At 38.8% G+C, this 21468-nt stretch overlaps 1 long non-coding RNA gene across 1 annotated transcript; it reads left to right on the top strand.

Annotated features, from left to right (window-relative positions):
* Positions 1 to 7858: 7858 nt before the first annotated feature.
* On the top strand, positions 7859 to 10099 carry LOC147378114 (uncharacterized). Its single transcript, XR_015144711.1, has 2 exons — positions 7859 to 9683; positions 9804 to 10099. It is a non-coding gene; the product is annotated as an uncharacterized LOC147378114 (long non-coding RNA).
* The last annotated feature ends 11369 nt before the right edge of the window (positions 10100 to 21468 follow it).

Raw genomic sequence — 21468 nt, 5'->3', positions numbered from 1 at the left:
GATCGAAGGACATTTTTGAATCTGACTTTTACTTAAGTTTATAGATTTTAGGACCTGGGAATTTCAGCTTCCTCTTTCCCCCAGGCATACCCCTATGGGTTTAGTCGCTAAGTTGTATCTTACCCTTGCAACCTCATGGACTGTAGCCCATCAGGCTCCTCTGTCTGTGAGATTTTCCAGGCTAGAATACTGGAATAGGTTGCTATTTCCTTCTATAAAGCATCAGTTCAGTTCAGTCGCTTAGTCATGTTCGATTCATTGCAACTCCATGGGCTGCAACTCCCCAGGTTTCCTTGTCCATCATCAGCTCCTGGAGCTTGCTCAAATTCATGTCCATTGAATTGGTGATGCCATCCAAACATCTCATCTTCTGTTGTCCACTTCTCCTCCTGCTTTCAATCTTTCCCAGCATCAGGATTTTTTCCAGTGAATCAGTTCTTCACATCAGGTAGCCAAAGTTTTGGGCTTTCAGCTTCAGCATCAGTCCTTTCCATGAATATTCAGATTTCCTTTCAGATTGACTGGTTTGATCTCCTTGCAGTCCAAGGGACTCTCAAGAATCTTCTCCAACATCACAGTTCAAAAACACTTCATGGTATGGGGAGGGATGTAGGAGGGGGGTTCAGGACGGGGAACATGTGTACACCCATGGCGGATGTATGTTGATGTATGGCAAAACCAATACAATATTGTAAAGTAAAAAAAAACCAACAAAAACAACAACACTTCATCATTCAGCTTTCTTTTATGGTCCAACTCTCACATGCATACATGACTACTGAAAAAACCATAGCTTTGACTAGACAGAACTTTGTTGGCAAAGTAATGTCTCTGCCTTTTAATATACTGTCTACGTTGGTCATAGTTTTCTTCCAAGGAGTAAGCATCTTTTAATTTCATGGCTGCAGTCACCATCTGCAGTGATTTTGGAGCCCCCCCAAAATAAAGTCTGTGTTACCGTTGTTTCTCCATCTATTTGCCATGAAGTGATGGGGCTGGATGCCATGATCTTAGTTTTCTGAATGTTGAGTTTTTTTTTTTTAATTTAATTTAATTTTAAACTTTACAATATTGTATTAGTTTTGCCAAATATCGAAATGAATCCACCACAGGTATACCTGTGTTCCCCATCCTGAACCCTTCTCCCTCCTCCCTCCCCTACCCTCCCTCTGGGTCATCCCAGTGCACCAGCCCCAAGCATCCAGTATCATGCATTGAACCTGGACTGGCGACTCATTTCATACATGATATTATACAGGTTTCAATGTCATTCTCCCAAATCTCCCCACCCTCTCCCTCTCCCACAGAGTCCATAAGACTGATCTATATATCGGTGTCTCTTTTGCTGTCTCATACACAGGGTTATTGTTACCATCTTTCTAAATTCCATTTATATGCGTTAGTATACTGTATTGGTGTTTTTCTTTCTGGCTTACTTCACTCTGTATAATAGGTTCCAGTTTCATCCATCTCATTAGAACTGATTCAAATGTATTCTTTTTAATGGCTGAGTAATACTCCATTGTGTATATGTACCACAGCTGTCTTATCCATTCATCTGCTGATGGACATCTAGGTTGCTCCCATGTCCTGGCTATTATAAACAGTGCTGCGATGAACATTGCGGTACACGTGTCTCTTTCCCTTCTGGTTTCCTCAGTGTGTACACCCAGCAGTGGGATTGCTGGATCATAAGGCAGTTCTATTTCCAGTTTTTTAAGGAATCTCCACACTGTTCTCCATAGTGGCTGTACTAGTTTGCATTCCCACCAACAGTGTAAGAGAGTTCCCTTTTCTCCACACCCTCTCCAGCATTTATTGCTTGTAGACTTATGGATCACAGCCATTCTGACTGGCATGAAATGGTACCTCATAGTGGTTTTGATTTGCATTTCTCTGATAATGAGTGATGTTGAGCATCTTTTCATGTGTTTGTTAGCCATCTGTATGTCTTCTTTGGAGAAATGTCTATTTAGTTCTTTGGTCCATTTTTTGATTGGGTCATTTATTTTTCTGGAGTTGAGCTGTAGGAGTTGCTTGTATATTTTTGAGATTAGTTGTTTGTCTGTTGCTTCATTTGCTATTATTTTCTCCCATTCTGAAGGCTGCCTTTTCACCTTGCTAATAGTTTCCTTTGATGTGCAGAAGCTTTTAAGGTTAATTAGGTCCCATTTGTTTATTTTTGCTTTTATTTCCAATATTCTGGAAGGTGGGTCATAGAGGATCCTGCTGAATGTTGAGTTTTAAGCCAACTTTTCCACTTTCCTCTTTCACTTTCATCAAGAGGCTCTTTAGTTCTTCTTTACTTTCTGCCCTAAGGGTGGTGTCATCTGCATATCTGAGGTTATTGATATTTCTCCCAGCAATCTTGATTCCAGCTTATGCTTCTTCCAGTCCAACGTTTCTCATGATGTACTCTGAATATAAGTTAAATAAGCTGGGTGACAATATGCAGCCTTGATGTGCTCCTTTTCCTGATTTGGAACCAGTCTGTTGTTTCATGTCCAGTTCTAACTGTTACTTCTTGACCTGCATACAACACCACAGTTCAAAAGCATCAACTCTTTAGCACTCAGCTTTCTTCACAGTCCAACTCTTGCATCCATACATACATTTAATTCAAATGCTAAAACAAACAAAACAAGAAACCCCAAAACAATACCCCAGAATTATTATCCTTATGTCATATTTTAGAGAATAATTAGAAACTTGTTTTTTTCTGGTAGAATGGAGATGCTAAAGTTTCCCCAGCCTTCAGGGGCTTATTTCTCAATCATAAAGGATGTCTGCCCTTTGAGGGCTCCTGTTTGTCACATCAGACCATGGGGTTGGTGCCATCGGAACTCCCCATTTTGGTCACTCACTTGCGACAAACTAATATCACTTCTTTTTAGTAAATGTGTGTGTGTGCTCAGTCAGTCATGTTTGACTCTTTGAGACCCTTGGATTCCCTGGTAGCTCAGACGGTAAAGCATCTGCCTGCAATGCGGGAGACCTGCATTGCGGGATTCAATCCCCAGGTCAGGAAGATCCCCTGTAGAAGGAAATGGCAACCCACTCCAGTACTCTTGCGTGAAAAATTCCATGGATGGAGGAGCCTGGTAGGCTACAGCCCATGGGATCTCAAAGAGTCGAACACGACTGAGCAACTTCACTGTTCACTGGACTGTAGCCCACCAGGCTCCTCTGTCCATGGAATTTATCAGCCAAGAATACTGGAATGGGTTGCTATTTCCTCCTCCAGGGGATTTTCCTGACCCAGGGTTGGAATCTGTATCTCCTTCATCTCTTGCATTGGCAGGCAGATTCTTTACCACTGCACCACCTGGGAAACCCTCTTTTTAGTACACATTTTAGTCTGAGTAGGAGACAATGAAATCATTTGAATGTACCAAGAACATTATTAGGAAATTCTACTTTGAGCAGCTTAAGCTGTTCACATTTTCTTGAAACATCTGTTCTATATTAGGATATATTCATTTATTTTAAAAGGCCAGTGTTTACTAACAACTTGAGAGAGCTGAATAAGAATCATCAGATTCCATTTTAAAAGATTTTTATTCAGTCATTTGGATAGTTTATTTGGAGGATTTTAATAAGATGTATATATTGAATAGTCTAGGTTGGGTAGTAAGTACTAAGTCTCCTCTTAGGATTTAAGATAATTATGAGATAATATGGAGTTAAACTTGAAATATAACTAAAAAGGTGTATTTTTGATATTACAACTATTCTTAAACTTTATGGAATTTTGACATTCCATTTTGGTTATCCTATCCTATTTGGTTATCCAATTAGTTTTCTCTGTCTCCATAAATGTTAAAGTGCCATGTGGTATGCACATGTATTTTAAACTAATGTAGATTAGAATTAGCTTTAAACTGTATGAAGTCTATTGTTCAAAGGAATTAGGGATTACAGAATCAAGGCAGCAATTAGCAACTAATTCTGAGCACTCATTGAGCTTCATCTTGGAATACCTAATCCTTGATTCTAAGTGAATAATTGTGGTAGGAGAAGAATCAGTATTCCACAAATTCATGATGAAAGACTGTTATTGCTCAAGCTTAATTATCATGACTGACATAAATACTTGAAAGTAAGTAATAAAACTCACTCTCAACACTACCAGTACATCCTGTATTCGAAATTCAATTTGTAGATAAGGAGAATTAAAAAGAAGATGAGAAACAGTGTGCATTCCAATCTGCCATCAAGGTTATTCACTAGTCAAATTCTCTTGCTTTTTTGGTTTCATCATAGACTCTATCTTTCTAAAACCTGATTATTTCAGCAATATGGCTTTATTTACTAAAACAAAAGTGTTTGTCAAGGAGGCTGTTTTCTCTCTGAAAAAAAAAAATAGAAAAAGAAAATCAAGTTATAAAAGATGAAATGACGTGATTAGCCAATTTAAATGATGCTGTGTCTAAGCTTTATTCTTTTCTTTTTTTTGCAGTTGCATTAACCTATTTCTTTCTCTGTATCTTACTGGAGAAAATTACTAATAGTCAAAAAGTCCTCACAGTCCTTAAACATGAGATCCTTGCTATGAAGCCTGTTTTCTGGCCTAGCAGCAAGACTTCAGGATTAAAGATCATGGTTATCAAGAGACCAACCACAGTAGCTCGAATTTTTACAGCTGTTATAACCCCAAGTGTTTTTCTGCTTTAAGTTTCTCTATGACCGAAGTCCCTGATTTACAGGGTGACCTTGCACAAATTGCTTAACCTTTCTGGACATCATTTTACTCTAAGACTCTTCGTTAAGGTGCTACCCATTTCTGAAATACAATTGAAATTCTCTGAATACAGAGCACTTACAAGTCAAACTGAAATATGAGATTCATCCAATCATTAGCTAATAGCTTATAGTCTTGTTTAGAAGAGAAATACATTATATTATATTCAAATACATTATATTCAAAATGCTCTATTACTAAGACAAGCTGTGGTCTGAAGGGATCTTTTTAGAGTTTGGAAGCAGGAAGGATTTCTCTTTGAAAACAGACCAGACACATTTTTTTTTCCTTCCCCAAACTGGAAACATTTTGTTTTGTATTGGAGTATAACTGATCAGACACATTTCTAGTGTAGTAGAACAGAGTGTTTCTCCAAGAGAATGCTCTTCTACTTCAGTTCTGTTTTTCAAAATTATTTAAAAATTAGAAATTGTTTAAAAAATAGAGAAATTATTTTAAAATCATTAAAAAATTAGAAACTAAAGGAATGGCTGTGTGCCTTTTCAGCACTATATTATAACATTGTCTCACAGGCCCATCCAAGAATTACTTAATTCTTTTGGGGGAATATCCTTTTGCTAGACATATTACTTTTTTTTATTGATTAGGATTCATTTTCTGTGATATTACTTTTTAATGAAGTTTTAAAGTTTTATCTGGTAGACATACAAATAATTTATATCTAGTAGAAAATATAACCCTAAGATGATGACTTTATTGCTTTGTAGAATATCAACCAGTTTTGCATTGAACCTAGCAATCAATTCCAACATTCTTCCTTCTGTTTCTGTAACTACTCAGTTCTCCAAATGCTCTTTGAACCAGCTTTATCATCCTGCTGGTTTCCCCATTAATGGGTTATATAAATTTGGACCTACTTAATATTTATGAGTCAGAGTTGTTAACACGAAGACATTTTTACTTTGACAGTTTGTTGTTGCTTTTGCTACCTTCCTGCTGCCACCACCTGGAGGAGCAAAGTGTTGCCCAAAGCAGAAAAATTTCCAACTCTAAATACTCAGAGCTGTTTAGATTCCCATCCTTTTTCCTTTCTTATCCGTGTGTGATCCCTTACTTCATAGTGTCTGTTGTAATGATTGAATCCAATTACAGTACATCATTGGCATTTGAATTTTTAAAATTTGTGCTTTTGACTATTTTCAAGCCACGTAACATGTAGGGATTTGCAGTTTTGCTGAGGAATGAATCTTGGTTGTAAACTTTGCAATATTGATGTGCTGGAACGACACAAAAACAGGGAGGCATCCACCACAGCCTCTGAATTTCGTCTTGGCTGTGTTCTTTCTCATCAGCATGCACACTAACTCTCCTAAAGTGATAAAAACTTAGCTTCTTTGTGCAAAATCGGCTATAAAAGAAAATCATCTGCTAGTGTTTGTGATAGTAGTAAAGAGAAAGTAAAAAAGTCTAAAAAAGTAGTCATTCTTGGGCACAAAGCAGAAGTTTTGGCTGTGCCAAATACACCATCAGTTTGATTAATTCAGCAAAAAGCATGAAAAATGTTTGTCCTAATAATCAACTACTTCCTTAAAATAGTATTATTTACTCTCATTAAGTTGTCAAAATTTATGAAATAATATTAGTATTTCAAGCATTTAAGAGAGGGTTGTTCTCATCTGGAAGGTACAGCAAGAGAGTGAAAAGGTCAGTGAACTTGTATTCTTAATGCCTGAGTTCAAGTTGTAGCTCTTCTATTAATTAGCTGTGGAACCTGTATCTAAAACCTCTTGGTCATAAATTCTAGGAAGACCTTGTTTATTGATTTATTGACTGGGTTACATGAAGTTCTAGGTTTGGGATAGATTAGTGACTATTATAAAGATCTCTGCCCTCAAAGAGCTTTCATTTTACATTGTAGAAGGGAAAGGAAGAGAGAGGGGAAACACAGTGGGAAGAAAATAAATAACCAAATACCTTAGAATATGACAAATGACTTCCCTGGTGGCTCAGATGGTAAAGAATCTGCCTGCAATGTGGGAGACCTGGGTTCCATCCCTGGGTTGGGAAGTTCCCCTGGAGAAGCGAACAGCAACCGACTCCAGTGTTCTGGCCTGGGAAATCCCATGGACAGAGGAGCCTGGCAGGCTCTAGTCCATAGGGGTCACAAAGAGTTGGATACAATTGAGTGACTTTCACTTTAATGACAAATGACATAGAAAATATTTTAGAAATGGGAGAGGGTTAGTGGCAAGTGGCAGTGTGTGTGTGTCCAGTTGTGTCATTGCAGTAGTAAGATGGTGAAGGTAAACCTCCATGGTATGGTGGCATTTGAGAAATGCATGAAGAAAGAGTAATGGTGGTTACCAAGCCTAACAGTGGTTTCAATCCTGTCAGATCTAATAAGCCATCGTCTTCCTCTGTGCCAGTTCGGGGCACAGTTGGGGATTCTAAGCAGTAGATTGATACAAGAGTATTTTAAAAGAATGACTAGCTGCCATGCCAAGGAGTTTTGTAAAGGGACAAGGATGCAAGTGGGCAAACTGTTAAGAGGCTATAGCAGCAGCTAGTTGAGAGATGATGACTTAGAGAAGGTGGTAGCCGAGAAGGTGGAGAAAAGCATTCAGATTCTGAATATATTTTGAAAGTACAGCAAATAAGATTTGTGGTTGGAATGGATATGAGCTGTGAGAGAAAGAGAAGTCAAAGTGGACTCCAGGGTTTTTCATCTGCTGAAAAGGAAGGTGGGGTTGCTATTAACTGAGAGAAGGCTGAGGGTAGAACAGGTTTTTGGAAGTAAGATCAGATCAGATTTTGGGCATGTTGTGTTTCAGATATTTATTTTATGTCCAAGGACTTACAAATCTGGAGCCTATGAATGTGGTCTGAGTTGGAGATATCCATTTGAAGGTCAGCAGGATATCACTGATACTTAAAGCCATAATACTGCTTTTTTCACCAAGGGAATCAGTGTTAAGTAGTGAGAGAAAAGACTGAGCCCTGGGGCATTGCAACATTCAAGGATCTGAGAAAAAGAGGAAGAACCAACCAAGGAGATTAAGAAGGAGCAGCCAGTGAGATAGGAGAAAAAACAGAGAATGTGGTGTCCGGCAAACTAAGTGAAAAAGTGTTATGAAAAAGAAGGGAGTAACCAACCGTGCCAAATGCTGCTGATAGGCAAGTGAAGGACTTGGCTGCTGGATTTAGCAGCATGGTAGATGTTCACATTTAGAGTGAACAGTTAGGAGAAGTTTCATTGGAGGCAAAAATCTGACTAAATTGGTTTTCATGGAGAATGGCAAGAAATAAAAACAGACAGTAGGAATAAGTCACTTCCTGGAGGTGTTTTTCTTTTAAAGAAAGGGAATAAATGAGCCAATAGCCAGTGAGTTAAGTGGAATACAGAGAAGTGATTGTTTTATTATTTTTTAAAATGTTTTTTAAAGACAGGAATGACATCAGTATCTTATTTGCATTTGAATGTAAATGATCCAGCAGTGTGTCCTAGAGTGATATCTTTGAGTGGGCTGTAGAGGATGGGATTTAGTGACTAAAAAGAGGTGTTGACTTTAGATAAGATTATGGATAGTAGCAGGCAGAGAGACAGAGATGTGATACCTGTACTGGTAGGTGGGTAAATACAGCAGATAGAAGTCTGTGGAATTTCTCTTCTGATTGCTTTGATTTTCTCAGTGACAAATGATAATGAAAATAGGAAGGAGGTTTGAGTACTCGAGAAGAGTGAAAATGATTGTCTAGAAGAATGGGAAACTGAATGATCTTGGGAAACTAAGTTGTGATATACCTGTTGTTACGGGCTTCCCTTATGGCTTAAGGGTAAATAATCCATCTGCAATGCAGGAGACACAGAAGATGTGGATTTGATCCCTGGATCAGGAAGATTCCCCTGGAGGAGGAAATGGCAACCCTGTCTAGTATTCTCACCTGAAAAATCCCATGGACTGAGGACCCTGGCAGACTCAAGTCCATGATCTCAAAGAGTTGGACATAACTGAGCAACTGAGCAAGTAGTATTAAGAACATATTTGAGGAACCATTCATAAGCTTGAAGTGAGACCATTCAGCATAATTCTATATCTTTTTCCAGCCACTGTTAGTGGAGGGTGGAGGTTTGGCATTGGCAGAGAGTTGCATTTTAACCAAGATTCTAGTTGTCCAAGTAAGTATGATAAATCTGAAAAAAGGCAAAAGAGTCAAGGGTATACATAAGGGACCAGTTATAAAATTTGGTCTTGGAATTTAAGCTTGGCAAGTAGGATAATGATAAGCAGTAGTGGAATTGTGGTAGATCAGTGGATTGGAGGTCCCAGTGAATTGGAATGATGATTGGGAATGGGATAGTACAAGGAGTGATCTGGGAAGATTGGAGGTGGTGGTCAGAGGGTGGAATGCATGACTTTGACATTAGGAAGAGTTGCATTTATTTGTAATGATGTGGTCTTAAGGCAATGATCATGATTAGAGGCTGTGGTAGATGTGGTAGAATGGCTAACATGATCAATGGAGAAGAGAAGAGAAAAGTTCAAGGAACTGAAAGGCCAGGGTGTGGGCATGATGATCTACTTGTGTGTTCATAGGTTCAAGAATTAAGGCGGGAGTAGCTCTGGAGGGTACAACTATGAATCAGGATCTAGAGTCAAGAGAAATGAAAAGAAAGCAGAGTCATTAACCAATGAGTGATATATGATGATGTTAGATTCAAGCTGGCACTTCCAGGGGAGAGAGAGGGAGCAGTGTCTGAAAGTCATGAGGAGCAAGGGTGACACCTACTCCTCTCCAGGCTTGAAGATCTGAAGGCTACAAAAGGAAAAGCAGTCTCCAGTTGGAAGGTTGATAGGGTATTCTCAAGAAAGCCAGGTTTTGATGAAAGTAAGAAGGTGAAGGGGGTGTTCAAAGCATGTTTGTGAAAATAGAGGTGCGGCATCCAGCCATCAAGATGATACCCAGTGATCCTTACTGCCAGGTATTTAAGCCTTTTTTTAGTTCCTTCCCTTATTTAATCGGCTGACCTCTGTGACCATAGAATACTGCAGAAATGATGACATGTAATAAAAGACACTGTAGCTTTTGTTTGCTCTTTCAGATACCTGGTGCTTAGTGAATCCAGCCACCAGACCATGAGGACACTCAGGAAGCCCTGTCGAGAGGCCCTTATGGAGAGGAAGAGAAGTTTCCCCCAACAACTACCACAAACTTGCCAGTATGCAAGTGAGCTACATTAAAAGCAGATAAAAGCAGATCCTTTCAGTCAAACTTTCAGATGACTGCAGCCTTGTGAGAGATGCCAAGCTGAAAGTGTCTAACCAAGCCATCACCTGACTTTTAATCTGCAAAAACTTTGCTATATAGTAAATGATTATTTTTATTTTAAGTCACTAATTTTTGAAGTTATTTACTATGCAGCAAATCTTCTGATAATTAACATAAGGGTATTTTGAAAATAGTGGTACTGAATTTCAGAAAGCACAGTGGATAGGTTTCAGGATTGGTGGAAGGGAGAGAGGAGATGAAAGCATAGGATATGCAGAGTTTTTTATTTTTATTTTTTTTAATTCTATTTTTATTTATTTTTTAACCCTAGAAACATTTTGTATTTTTAACACCAGAAACATTTTGTATGGGCTTCCCTGGTGGCTCAGCTGGTAAAGAATCTGCCTGTAATACCACAGACCTGGGTTCGAACCCTGGGTTGGGAAGATCCCCTGGAGAAGGGAACTGCTACCCACTCCAGTATTCTGGCCTGGAGAATTCCATGGACTGTGTAGACCATGGGGTCTCCAAGAGTCGGACAGGACTGAACAACTTTCACGTTCACAGCCAATTAACAACATTGTGATAGTTTCAGGTGAACAGTGAAGGAACTCAGAAATACATAAACATGTATCCATTCTCCCCAAATCCCCCTCCCACCCAGGCTAGCACATAACATTGAGCAGAATTCCATGTGCTATACAATAGGTTTTTGTTGGCTATCCATTTTAAATATAGCAGTGTGTACATGATCTTCCCAAAGTCCTTAACTATCCCTTCACCCTGGCAACCATGAATTTGTTTTCTAAGTCTGTGAGTCTCTTTCTGTAGAGTTTTAAAAGGATTAGAGTGTGGAGATAAGAGGGAGTCTGGGAGGGTTTTTGGTGGCTGACATAAATCAGGATAAATGAAAAAAAATGAGATCATTGTGAAGACAGATAATGGTGGTGAGAACATGTGTTTGGTGGTGAAGAAAGAGGGAGTTTCTGGAGATCTATCTTCACCTTTGATGAAAAGTGATCTTGGTCCCAGGGACAGTTCACTCTTGGCCACTGGTCTAATGTAAGTACTTTCTGTGGATCCCTGTTAACTGTATTCCTTGGTGGCCCAGCAGTATAGAATCCACCTGCCAATTCCTGCCAGTTTAGGAGAGGCAGTTTTGATCCCTGGGCCAGAAAGATCCCCTGGAGAAGAAAATAGCAACACACTCCAGTTTTCTTGCCCCAGAAATCCCATGGACAGAGGACCCTGGCAGGCTATAGTCCATAGTGTTGTAAAAGTCAGACATGACTTAGTGACTAAACAAACTGTTAATTGTATATGGTATATATCTCCCATTTGATTTTCATATTATTATCCTTCACGAATGAGAATATTGAGACCTAAAGAGGTTAAGTAACTGGCCTGAGGGCACACAGTGAGTAAGGTAGACTCAGAATTTGAATTAGGGTCTCCTGACTTTAAATCCTGCCCTAATTCCATATTTTACCTGGAGACAGAAAAATTTAAAAACCAAAGTACTTTAATTTTCTAAGGGTAGGATTGCAAGTTAGTCATCTCAGACATAGACCAGTGGAGTATAATTATAAATACTCTTTAAAAATACTCACATGATACCTGAGAATAATGACATACAAAAGAATCCAATATGAGAGCCATTTATATCTGATCAGAGTATTATCAAGTACGTGAAAGATACCAGAAAACAGAAGAAGAGAGATAGGAACCAGAAGTATAAAATGAATGCTAAATTCATTGCTCTATTTTTCTCCCCAGTTAGAATGTAAATTCTATGAGGGTAGAACTTTGCCTTGTGTCTGGCACTCACCAGGTACTCAATAAGTCTTAGTATATGTTAAAAAAAATGAAGATATAGGGCTCAGCCAAAGGAAAAGACTTCAGTGAAAACATCCTAAGTAACATGCTCAGGATAAGAGAGTGGTCAAGACAGTTTAGTTCAGTCACTCAGTCGTGTCCCATTCTTTGCGACCCCATGAATTGCAGCACACCAGGCCTCCCTGTCCATCACCAACTCCTGGAGTCCACCCAAACCCATGTCCATTGAGTCGGTGATGCCATCCAGCCATCTCATCCTCTCTCGTCCCCTTCTCCTCCTGCCCTCAATCTTTCCCAGCATCAGGGTCTTTTCAAATGAGTCAGCTCTTTACATCAGGTGGCCAAAGTATTGGAGTTTCAGCCTCAGCATCAGTCCTTCCAGTGAACACCCAGGACTGATCTCCTTTAGGATGGACTGGTTGGATCTCCTTGCAGTCCAAGGGACTCTCAAGAGTCTTCTCCAACACCACACTTCAAAAGCATCAATTCTTCTGTGCTCAGCTTTCTTTATAGTCCAACTCTCACATCCATACATGACCACTGGAAAAACCATAGCCTTGACTGGTTGGACCTTTGTTGGCAAAGTAATGTCTCTGCTTTTTAATATGCTGTCTAGGTCGGTTATAACTTTCCTTCCAAGGAGCAAGCGTCTTTTAATTTCATGGCTGCAATCACCATCTGCAGTGATTTTGGAGCCCCAAAAAATACAGTCAGCCTCTGTTTCCACTGTTTCCCCATCTATTTCCCATGAAGTGATGGGACCAGATGCCATGATCTTAGTTTTCTGAATGTTGAGGGGTTTTTTTTGTTTTTTAATTTTTTAAATTTCTCTTAAAAATTAAAACCCTCCTCCCTCCTCCCTCCCCATACCATCCCTCTGGGTCATCCCAGTGCACCAGCCCCAAGCACCCAGTATCATGCATCGAACCTGGACTGGTGACTCGTTTCATATATGATATTGTACATATTTCAATGCCACTGTCCCAAATCATCCCACCCTCTCCCTCTCCCACAGAGTCCAAAAGACTGTTCTATACATCTGTGTCTCTTTTGCTGTCTCATATACAGGGTTATTGTTACCATCTTTCTAAATTCCATATATATGCGTTAGTATACTGTATTGGTGTTTTTCTTTCTGGCTTACTTCACTCTGTTTAATAGGCTACAGTTTCATCCACCTCATTAGAACTGATTCAAATGTATTCTTTTTAATGGCTGAGCAATACTCCATTGTGTATATGTACCACAGCTGTCTTATCCATTCATCTGCTGATGGACATTGAGGTTGCTCCCATGTCCTGGCTATTATAAACAGTGCTGCGATGAACATTGCGGTACACGTGTCTCTTTCCCTTCTGGTTTCCTCAGTGTGTATGCCCAGCAGTGGGATTGCTGGATCATAAGGCAGTTCTATTTCCAGTTTTTTAAGGAATCTCCACACTGTTCTCCATAGTGGCTGTACTAGTTTGCATTCCTACCAACGGTGTAAGAGGGTTCCCTTTTCTCCACACCCTCTCCAGCATTTATTGCTTGTAGACTTTTGGATCGCAGCCATTCTGACTGGTGTGAAATGGTACCTCATAGTGGTTTTGATTTGCATTTCTCTGATAATGAGTGATGTTGAGCATCTTTTCATGTGTCTGTTAGCCATCTGTATGTCTTCTTTGGAGAAATGTCTATTTAGTTCTTTGGTCCATTTTTTGATTGGGTCATTTATTTTTCTGGAATTGAGCTGTAGGTGTTGCTTGTATGTTTTTGAGATTAGTTGTTTGTCTGTTGCTTCATTTGCTATTATTTCTCCCATTCTGAAGGCTGTCTTTTCACCTTGCTTATAGTTTCCTTTGATGTGCAGAAGCTTTTAAGTTTAATTAGGTCCTATTTGTTTATTTTTGCTTTTATTTCCAATATTCTGGGAGATGGGTCATAGAGGATCCTGCTGTGATGTATGTCGGAGAGTGTTTTGCCTATGTTCTCCTCTAGGAGTTTTATAGTTTCTGGTCTTATGTTTAGATCTTTAATCCATTTTGAATTTATTTTTGTGTATGGTGTTAGAAAGTGCTCTAGTTTCATTCTTTTACAAGTGGTTGACCAGTTTTTCCAGCACCACTTGTTAAAGAGATTGTCTTTTCTCCATTGTATATTCTTGCCTCCTTTGTCAAAGATAAGGTGGCCATATGTGCGTGGCTGCAATCACCATCTGCAGTGATTTTGGAGCCCAAAAAAATACAGTCAGCCTCTGTTTCCACTGTTTCCCCATCTATTTCCCACGACGTGATGGGACCAGATGCCATGAATCTTAGTTTTCTGAATGTTGAGTTTTAAGCCAACTTTTTCACTCTCCTCTTTCACTTTCATTAAGAGGCTCTTTAGTTCTTCTTCACTTTGTCCCGTAAGGGTGATGTCATCTGCATATCTGAGGTTATTGATATTTCTCCCAGCAATCTTGATTCCAGCCTGTGCTTCTTCCAGCCCAGCGTTTCTCATGATGTACTCTGTATATAAGTTAAATAAGCAGGGTGACAAGATGCAGCCTCGACGTACTCCTTTTCCTATTTGGAACCAGTCTGTTGTTCCATATCCAGTTCTAACTGTTGCTTCCTGACCTGCATATAGGATTCTGAGGAGGCAGATCAGGTGGTCTGGTATTCCCATCTCTTTCACAATTTTCCAGAGTTTATTGTGATCCACACAGTCAAAGGTTTTGGCATAGTCAGTAGAGAAATAGATGTTATTCTAGAACTCTCTTGCTTTTTCGATGATCTAGCAGATGTTGACAATTTGATCTCTGGTTCCTCTGCCTTTTCTAAAACCAGCTTGAACATCTGGAAGTTCATGGTTCACGTATTGCTGAAGCCTGGCTTGGAGAATTTTGAGCATTACTTTACTAGCGTGTGAGTTGAGTGCAATCGTGTGGTAGTTTGAACATCCTTTGGCATTGCCTTTCTTTGGGATTGGAATGAAAACTGACCTTTTCCACCGGAAATGGTCAAGACAGGTTGAGGGCAGAGTTATGAGGTGGAAGAAGTTTGTCATCAGTACTGGTTCCTTGTTTACCCTGCCTGCTGATCCAGACTCCAGAGTAGGTTCACATTCAGAGATGTTTCATTTCATCATCCCTGTAGCTGTTCTTTTCCTCTAGGTGTTTTAGGAACATTAATAAACCAGGATTTCTTACCTGGCAATATATTCTATCATCTGGAAACTTAACAACAACAACAAAAAATGCAACAGAAAACAGGGTCTGGGTTCTTCTCCCCAACATGATTTAATTTAACTGGATTGGGGTTGGACCCAGACATTGGCAGTTTAAATTAAAAAAAAAAAAAAAAGTCTCTTAGGTGGTTTTACTGTGTAGCTAGGATTGAGAAGCAACCAACTTAAAAATATTATCTTTCTCAAGAAAAGTTGAATACTGAGAAATCAAACCTTGAAAGGAAAGGAATGCTGTTCTAACTAGCTCAATTTCAGATATCAGTGGGTTGGGAGTTCCCCAGAATTTACACCAACCTAGCTTTAGCATGGCACTCAGAGAGGAGGTACTCAAGTATTTGCTGCAGGGATGGATGAATTCCAGTCACCCAGTCATGTCTGACTCTTTGTGATCCCTTGGACTGCAGCATGCCAGGCTTCCTTGTCCATCACCAACTCCCGGAGCTTGCTCAAACTCATGTCCATCGAGTCAGTGATGCCATCCAACCATCTCATCTTCTGTTGTCTCCTTCTCCTCCCACCTTCAATCTTTCAAAGCATCAGGGTCTTTTCCAGTGAGTCAGTTCTTCACATCAGGTGGCCAAAGTATTTGAGTTTCAGCTTCAGCATGAAGCTCACTATTCCAATGAATAGTCAGGACTGATTTCCTTTCAGATTGACTGGTTTGATCTCCTTGCAGTCCAAGGGACTCTCTAGAGTCTTCTCCAACATCTCAGTTCAGAAGCATCAGTTCTTTGGCAGTCAGCTTTATTTATGGTCCAACTCTCACATGTATACATGACTACTGGAAAAACTATAGCTTTGACTAGATGGACCTTTGTTGGCAAAGTAATGTCTCTGCCTTTTAATATGCTGTCTATGTTGCTCATAGCTTTTCTCCCAAGGAACAAGCATCTTTTTGATTTCATGGCTGCAGTCACCATCTGCAGTGATTCTGGAGCCCAAGAAAATGACATATGTCACTGATTCCATTGTTTCCCCATCTTTTTGCCATGAAGTGATGGGACCAGATGCCATGATCTTTGTTTTTTGAATGTTGAGTTTTAAGCCAGTTTTTTCACTCTCTCACTTTCATCAAGAGACTCTTTAGTTCTTCTTCACTTTCTGCCATAAGGGTGGTGTCATCTGCATATCTGAGGTTATTGATATTTCTCCCAGCAATCTTGATTCCAGCTTGTGCTTCATCCAGCCTGGCATTTCACATGATGTACTCTGCATATAAGTTAAATAAGCAGGGTGACGATATACAACCTTGACATACTCATTTCCCAATTTGGAATCAGTCCGTTGTTCCATGTCTGGTTCTAACTGTTGCTTCTTGACTTGCATACAGATTTCTCAGGAGGCAGGTAAGGTGGTCTGATATTCCCATCTCTTTAAGAATTCTACAGTTTGTTGTGATCCACACCTATGCTCCTTGCTCTTGCATAAAGATTGATCTCTCTACCTGGAGAAGTTGAGCTATGGAGATGGCTTAGATGATGGAACAACCCGAAAAACAAAAATTCTAGGTCAGTTGTGGAAGGGATGCATTAGTGGGAGCATGTGTGGTGATGAAACATAAATGTCTTGCATATACATATATATATATATATATATATCTTGCACATATATATATCTTGCATATAAATATATATATATATATACTACTTTAAAAAATGTATACATAATATAATGGCAAATAAAAGAAAGTTTTCTTTTTAAACCTATTATTGAGTTCACTGAAACCTTTTGTATTTTCTTGTTCAGTAGATAACAAAATTAAAATTATTTTATTTGAGTCTGGACTTATTTTTAATGTTGAAAAGGTGTCATTATGTTTTAAAAGAATGATAATATATCCCATCTAGTCTGGAAAAAAGATGTTCTGGAGTAGTGAAGGACATGCATGAAAGTGAGAGGAACCAGTGGAGGACTATTCAGTGTATACTTAGTTTATTCCGTTTTGTTTTGCTCTGGAAAAAGCTGGAGTTAATATGAGCTCTGAGCATACAAGCTTGATGTAAAACAAAGGATTTGCATTCTACCCTTCTCAAAGGGTGACCCAACATCATTCTTAACTTAAACAAACATAAAAGGAGACAGTCCCGGTGACCTGTTTGGGGATCTAGGGTAGATAGTTTATTCACATTCCTGCCAACATAACCATAGCTCTGATTACTGTAAAAAGCAATAATATCTCCATCTTTCATGATGATTAGTAGTTAGAAGGGTCTTCCATTACTTTATCAGCTCCAAAGAAGAAAGGGTAAAGGATAAAGTAGCATCCTTGCCGAAAATGAATGAATATAAAGACTAAATGCTTATTTTTGTAGTGACTCACTGTGTCAAGCTGAATTCTCAGGCCACTTATACATTCTTCATCAAATCATTAAAAACTGAAATGACCATGACCAACCACTGTCTCTGACATTTATTGTATATGAAAAGCATTTAGGAGATGTAAAGACTAGGTAGTTGTGAAACAACTATAAAGATGTAAGACTGAAAGCACCAACAGTGACATTCAGCTGCTCAGTTAGGCTAGAAAATAGTTCCCTTTTGTTTGTGACTTTAATTCTGATGTAGGCTCATGGCAGGAAAAGACCACCAATGTATAAAGGTGGAATGAATACTTGACTTGGAGTCATATGTCCTGGTTCAGAGTCACTGCTCTGACAATTAAAGCTTGTTGAAACAATTACCTGAGCAAGTCACATAATCTCCCAGAGTCTCAATTTCCCCATCTGTAAAGAGGAAATAACAAGAATTTCTGCTCTGCTACTTTAGTAAATTCTGTGGTTTACTTGACATACTGAGTATTATAAAAGTATTTCATAAAATATAAACTATCATACAGATATTTGCTATTATTATTGAATTATTAATTTATAACCTTATTCAGTCCAAAATAGTGCTGCCCAGATCATGGCTTCATAGTCTGCAAGTTCTGGATTTAGAAGCATCCCATAACCTCATCAACTGTAAAGATTTATTCTAGAGCCCAAGAGTAGTCATCTGACTTTAGCTTAAAAGTAATTAAGACATCTGGGGAGAGCCAAGTCTACTATTAATGTGAAAATATTGACTTTTAGGTAAGATTCATAATCAAAAGTTTTAAAAAGTTATGGAAAGAGGCAAGAGAGTAGGGGCAGGGGAAATTGGGCAGGAAGGTGATCAAAAGGTACACACTTCCAGGTATAAGACAAATAAGCACTGGATATAATGTACAAAATGGTTGTTAATACTGCTGTATGTTATATATGAAAGTTAGAGTAAATCCTGAGCTCTCTTCACAAGAAACTTTTTTTTATTTTTCTTTTATTTTGTATATACATGAGGTGATGGATGTTGACTAAACTCATTGTGGCAACCATTTCATGATGTATGTCAGTCAAAACATTGCACTCTATACCTTAAACTTATATAATGTTGTACATTAATTATATCTGAAACCTGAAAGAAAAAAAATTAAGTAATTTGAATAATGTTTAAAAAAATAAAAGGAAAAAATGGAGATATTGGAACTTTCAGGAAGCTTAACTAGGAGGGAAGAACTGTTCCGACAATAGCTGAGCAAAGATCTGCAGGAGCACCATGTAAGAGCCATCAGGAGCTGCCAGGTGCTGCCAGTTGCCAGCTGTGTGCATGGAAGTTTTCAGTGGTGTTGCATGGAAGTTCCCCTTGCTTTCTAGTAGAGCACAGCAGAGATGATCAAAAATCCCATGTAAGATAGGGGAAAATTATTAGTATCTCAGAACTGAGGTTTTATCATATTAGCATCTTTGCTTCACGAATGCTCATACTAGAGGCTACTGGCATCATATATAATTCTTGAGGACTCACATTTCTTCTGCCTGATGTGCCCTGCTCAATACAGGAGGTCTTTTTAGTTCCGTATTTATTAACATTCACATTTCAGTTTCTAGTACTCAGATCACAACCCTAGACATTGATTCCTGAATTACAATTATGAGCATGAAGTTTCATATCCCAGTATAAGTTCAGGCCTCCCAGACCCACAACAATTTCCACCAATGGCTATCACCACACACCCTGTCCACCTGGGAAGGGTGAGTATACAAAGGTATTTACGGTGAGTCAACAATAAATACATAATTCTCAGCTTCTGGACAACCAAGCAAGAAGGAAACTTAATGGGTTATATCACATTCACCTGGCTTTGGAGCATGGTATGGTCTCTGTGTACCCAAAACTTTTTAGCTTTGAACTCCTTTTCATCTCTAATCAACTCTCTAGCTCCCTAATTACCTTGTTTAGGACTGTTTATTTATCTAGGCCCTCATTTTACCTTTTCTTGTTTCTAGCATTGATTCCAATCTTTTACCCATTACAATTTCCTGATGAAAGATCCTGGAAAGTGAGTGGCTGAATAGGTAAAATTTGGAAGAAGTTCTCATTTTTGTCTTTTTGAGGCTAAACAGGATATGTGAAAATAAAAGAAATAATACAATCATGATTTTTTTTCCAACTGTGCTAAGTAGAATGAATATAGGTTGAGTTCATCAAACATTTTTTTCCAGTAAAGAAACATATGGCCTGACCATATTTCTCCATTTCCTAGGATTAGTAGAGGATTAGAAATTATAGTGAAAGACTGATGGAGATGATTGTTGGAGAAATCAAAGCCAGTTGAATAGACAGAATTTAGGTGCAGTGATTAGGACTATAATGTTAAAACCTCAGGAAGCTCAGTGTGTGTGCATATATTCCCTTGGCTCACCCCTTTGGAAATGATGGGCCATTATGAAGTTTTTCTAGAAATCCCTAAGGGAGAGGTTGTTCAGCAGAAATATCTTCATAATGATTCAGAAGATCTTCAACTTCCAGAAGAATAAAGCTTTCCAGTGAACAGAGGGTATTATGCAGATGTATCCTGCAGAGGAAATGCTGGACAGATTGGGATCCATGTGAATTCTTTTGGCAAGAGATACTGAAAGTTCTGGATTTGAGAAATTAAAATCTTGTAACAAATGAGTTGAATGAATCAGAGAAAGGCAGAGTTCAGCTGCATGTATATATGATGTGTCCCACTAACACCGGGTATTATTACTGACTGATGATACAGTGTAAGTTGCACCTGAGTCAACCTCTAGTTGCCTCTGATCAGGGTAAAATTCAATAGGACAAAATTCTCTGGTGAGTAAAATGAGTCAAGATTCATGGTATCTATTTAAAAAATTGTTTCTGTCTCAGTTTCTCTTTCTTGGGTTTATTTCAATTTTAATAATTTCTTAATCCCAGAATGAATTTCTTTAGTATGATAACTTTTAAAATATACATTAATTTTTAGAATTTAGATTTGTGGTTTATTAAAAGTTTTTTACCCTAAACAGATGACACAGAGTAGTATATTAAACTTATATAGGTGTGTACTTAGGACAGAATGAGCCATTCATAGTGGTGAAACAATTTCTGCTGCCTCTTTAGTCCCTAACTTCACTGGAAAAAAAAAAAGCCACATAGAATATGTGCTAATATTTACTGAGTCATTTAATATTTTATAATAGACATTGATACCTTTTAAAGGATGTAGATACAGCAGCACACGCATTTCTGTTTGTTTCGTCATGGGTTTGGGATTCCTGTGCAGAATTTTCATGGTTCTCTGGTCTTTAAATAGATTAGTGGGACATTGTAGAACATTTCTTGTTAGTGGGGAAAAATTGGCAGCAATAAATGTCTAGCAAATATAGGGGACTATTTCCCAAATAGAGTATTCTCAAAGCTTTGAAGATGACAGGACTGGATTCTGTTGGGTCTTACTGAAACCATTAGTTTCTCTCTATCTTTTTCTTTTGCCTACTCTCACTCCTCACATCCCTCACTAACCCTGAAATGGCACATGTACCAGAACCTGGATGAGATCTAGCTCTGTTTCTGTCAAATCTAAAAGAAACCCACATAAATCGTAATGTTCCTGGATGCATTTACTGAAGTATTTTGAAGAGACAGCAAACTGGAATGACCACGTTGTAGGGCACCTGGCAAACATTCCCAGTATTCACAGGTTACAGCATTACCTCCCCCTCCCAACTCTCTATTCACTCTCCTAAATAGTCAGAACTCAACCTTCTCCAAGGTTGCCAGGTCCTTTGCCCTTCCTGTACTGTCTCCTTCAGCCTTCCAGATGGATTCAGTTCCTTGGCCTGCAGCTCTCTACCCTCTTGGTTTTTTCTCTTCAACAAGTACCCCATATCAGCATAAAGAAGGCCCTGGCAGTAAGCAGCAATTAAGTCATCTTCCGAAATTGGCAGAACAAGAAAGGTGGTGAACACAATATATTTCAGTTCAGTTCAGTCACTCAGTCATGTCTGACTCTTTGTGACCCCATGGACTGCACACCAGGCCTCCCTGTCCATCCCCAACCCCCGGAGTTTACCCAAACTCATGTCCATTTAGCTCTGTCAAATAGACATATTCTAATAAGAATTTAGAACTCAGACCTTGTA

This window comes from Bos grunniens, chromosome 2 (genome assembly GCF_055505025.1).
Source record: "Bos grunniens cultivar Pamir isolate PY7600 chromosome 2, Bosgru_T2T1.0, whole genome shotgun sequence".
NCBI classification, from domain to species: Eukaryota; Metazoa; Chordata; class Mammalia; order Artiodactyla; family Bovidae; genus Bos; species Bos grunniens.
Note: the sequence above shows the minus strand (reverse complement) of the source record. Positions and strands in the feature narration are given on the sequence as shown.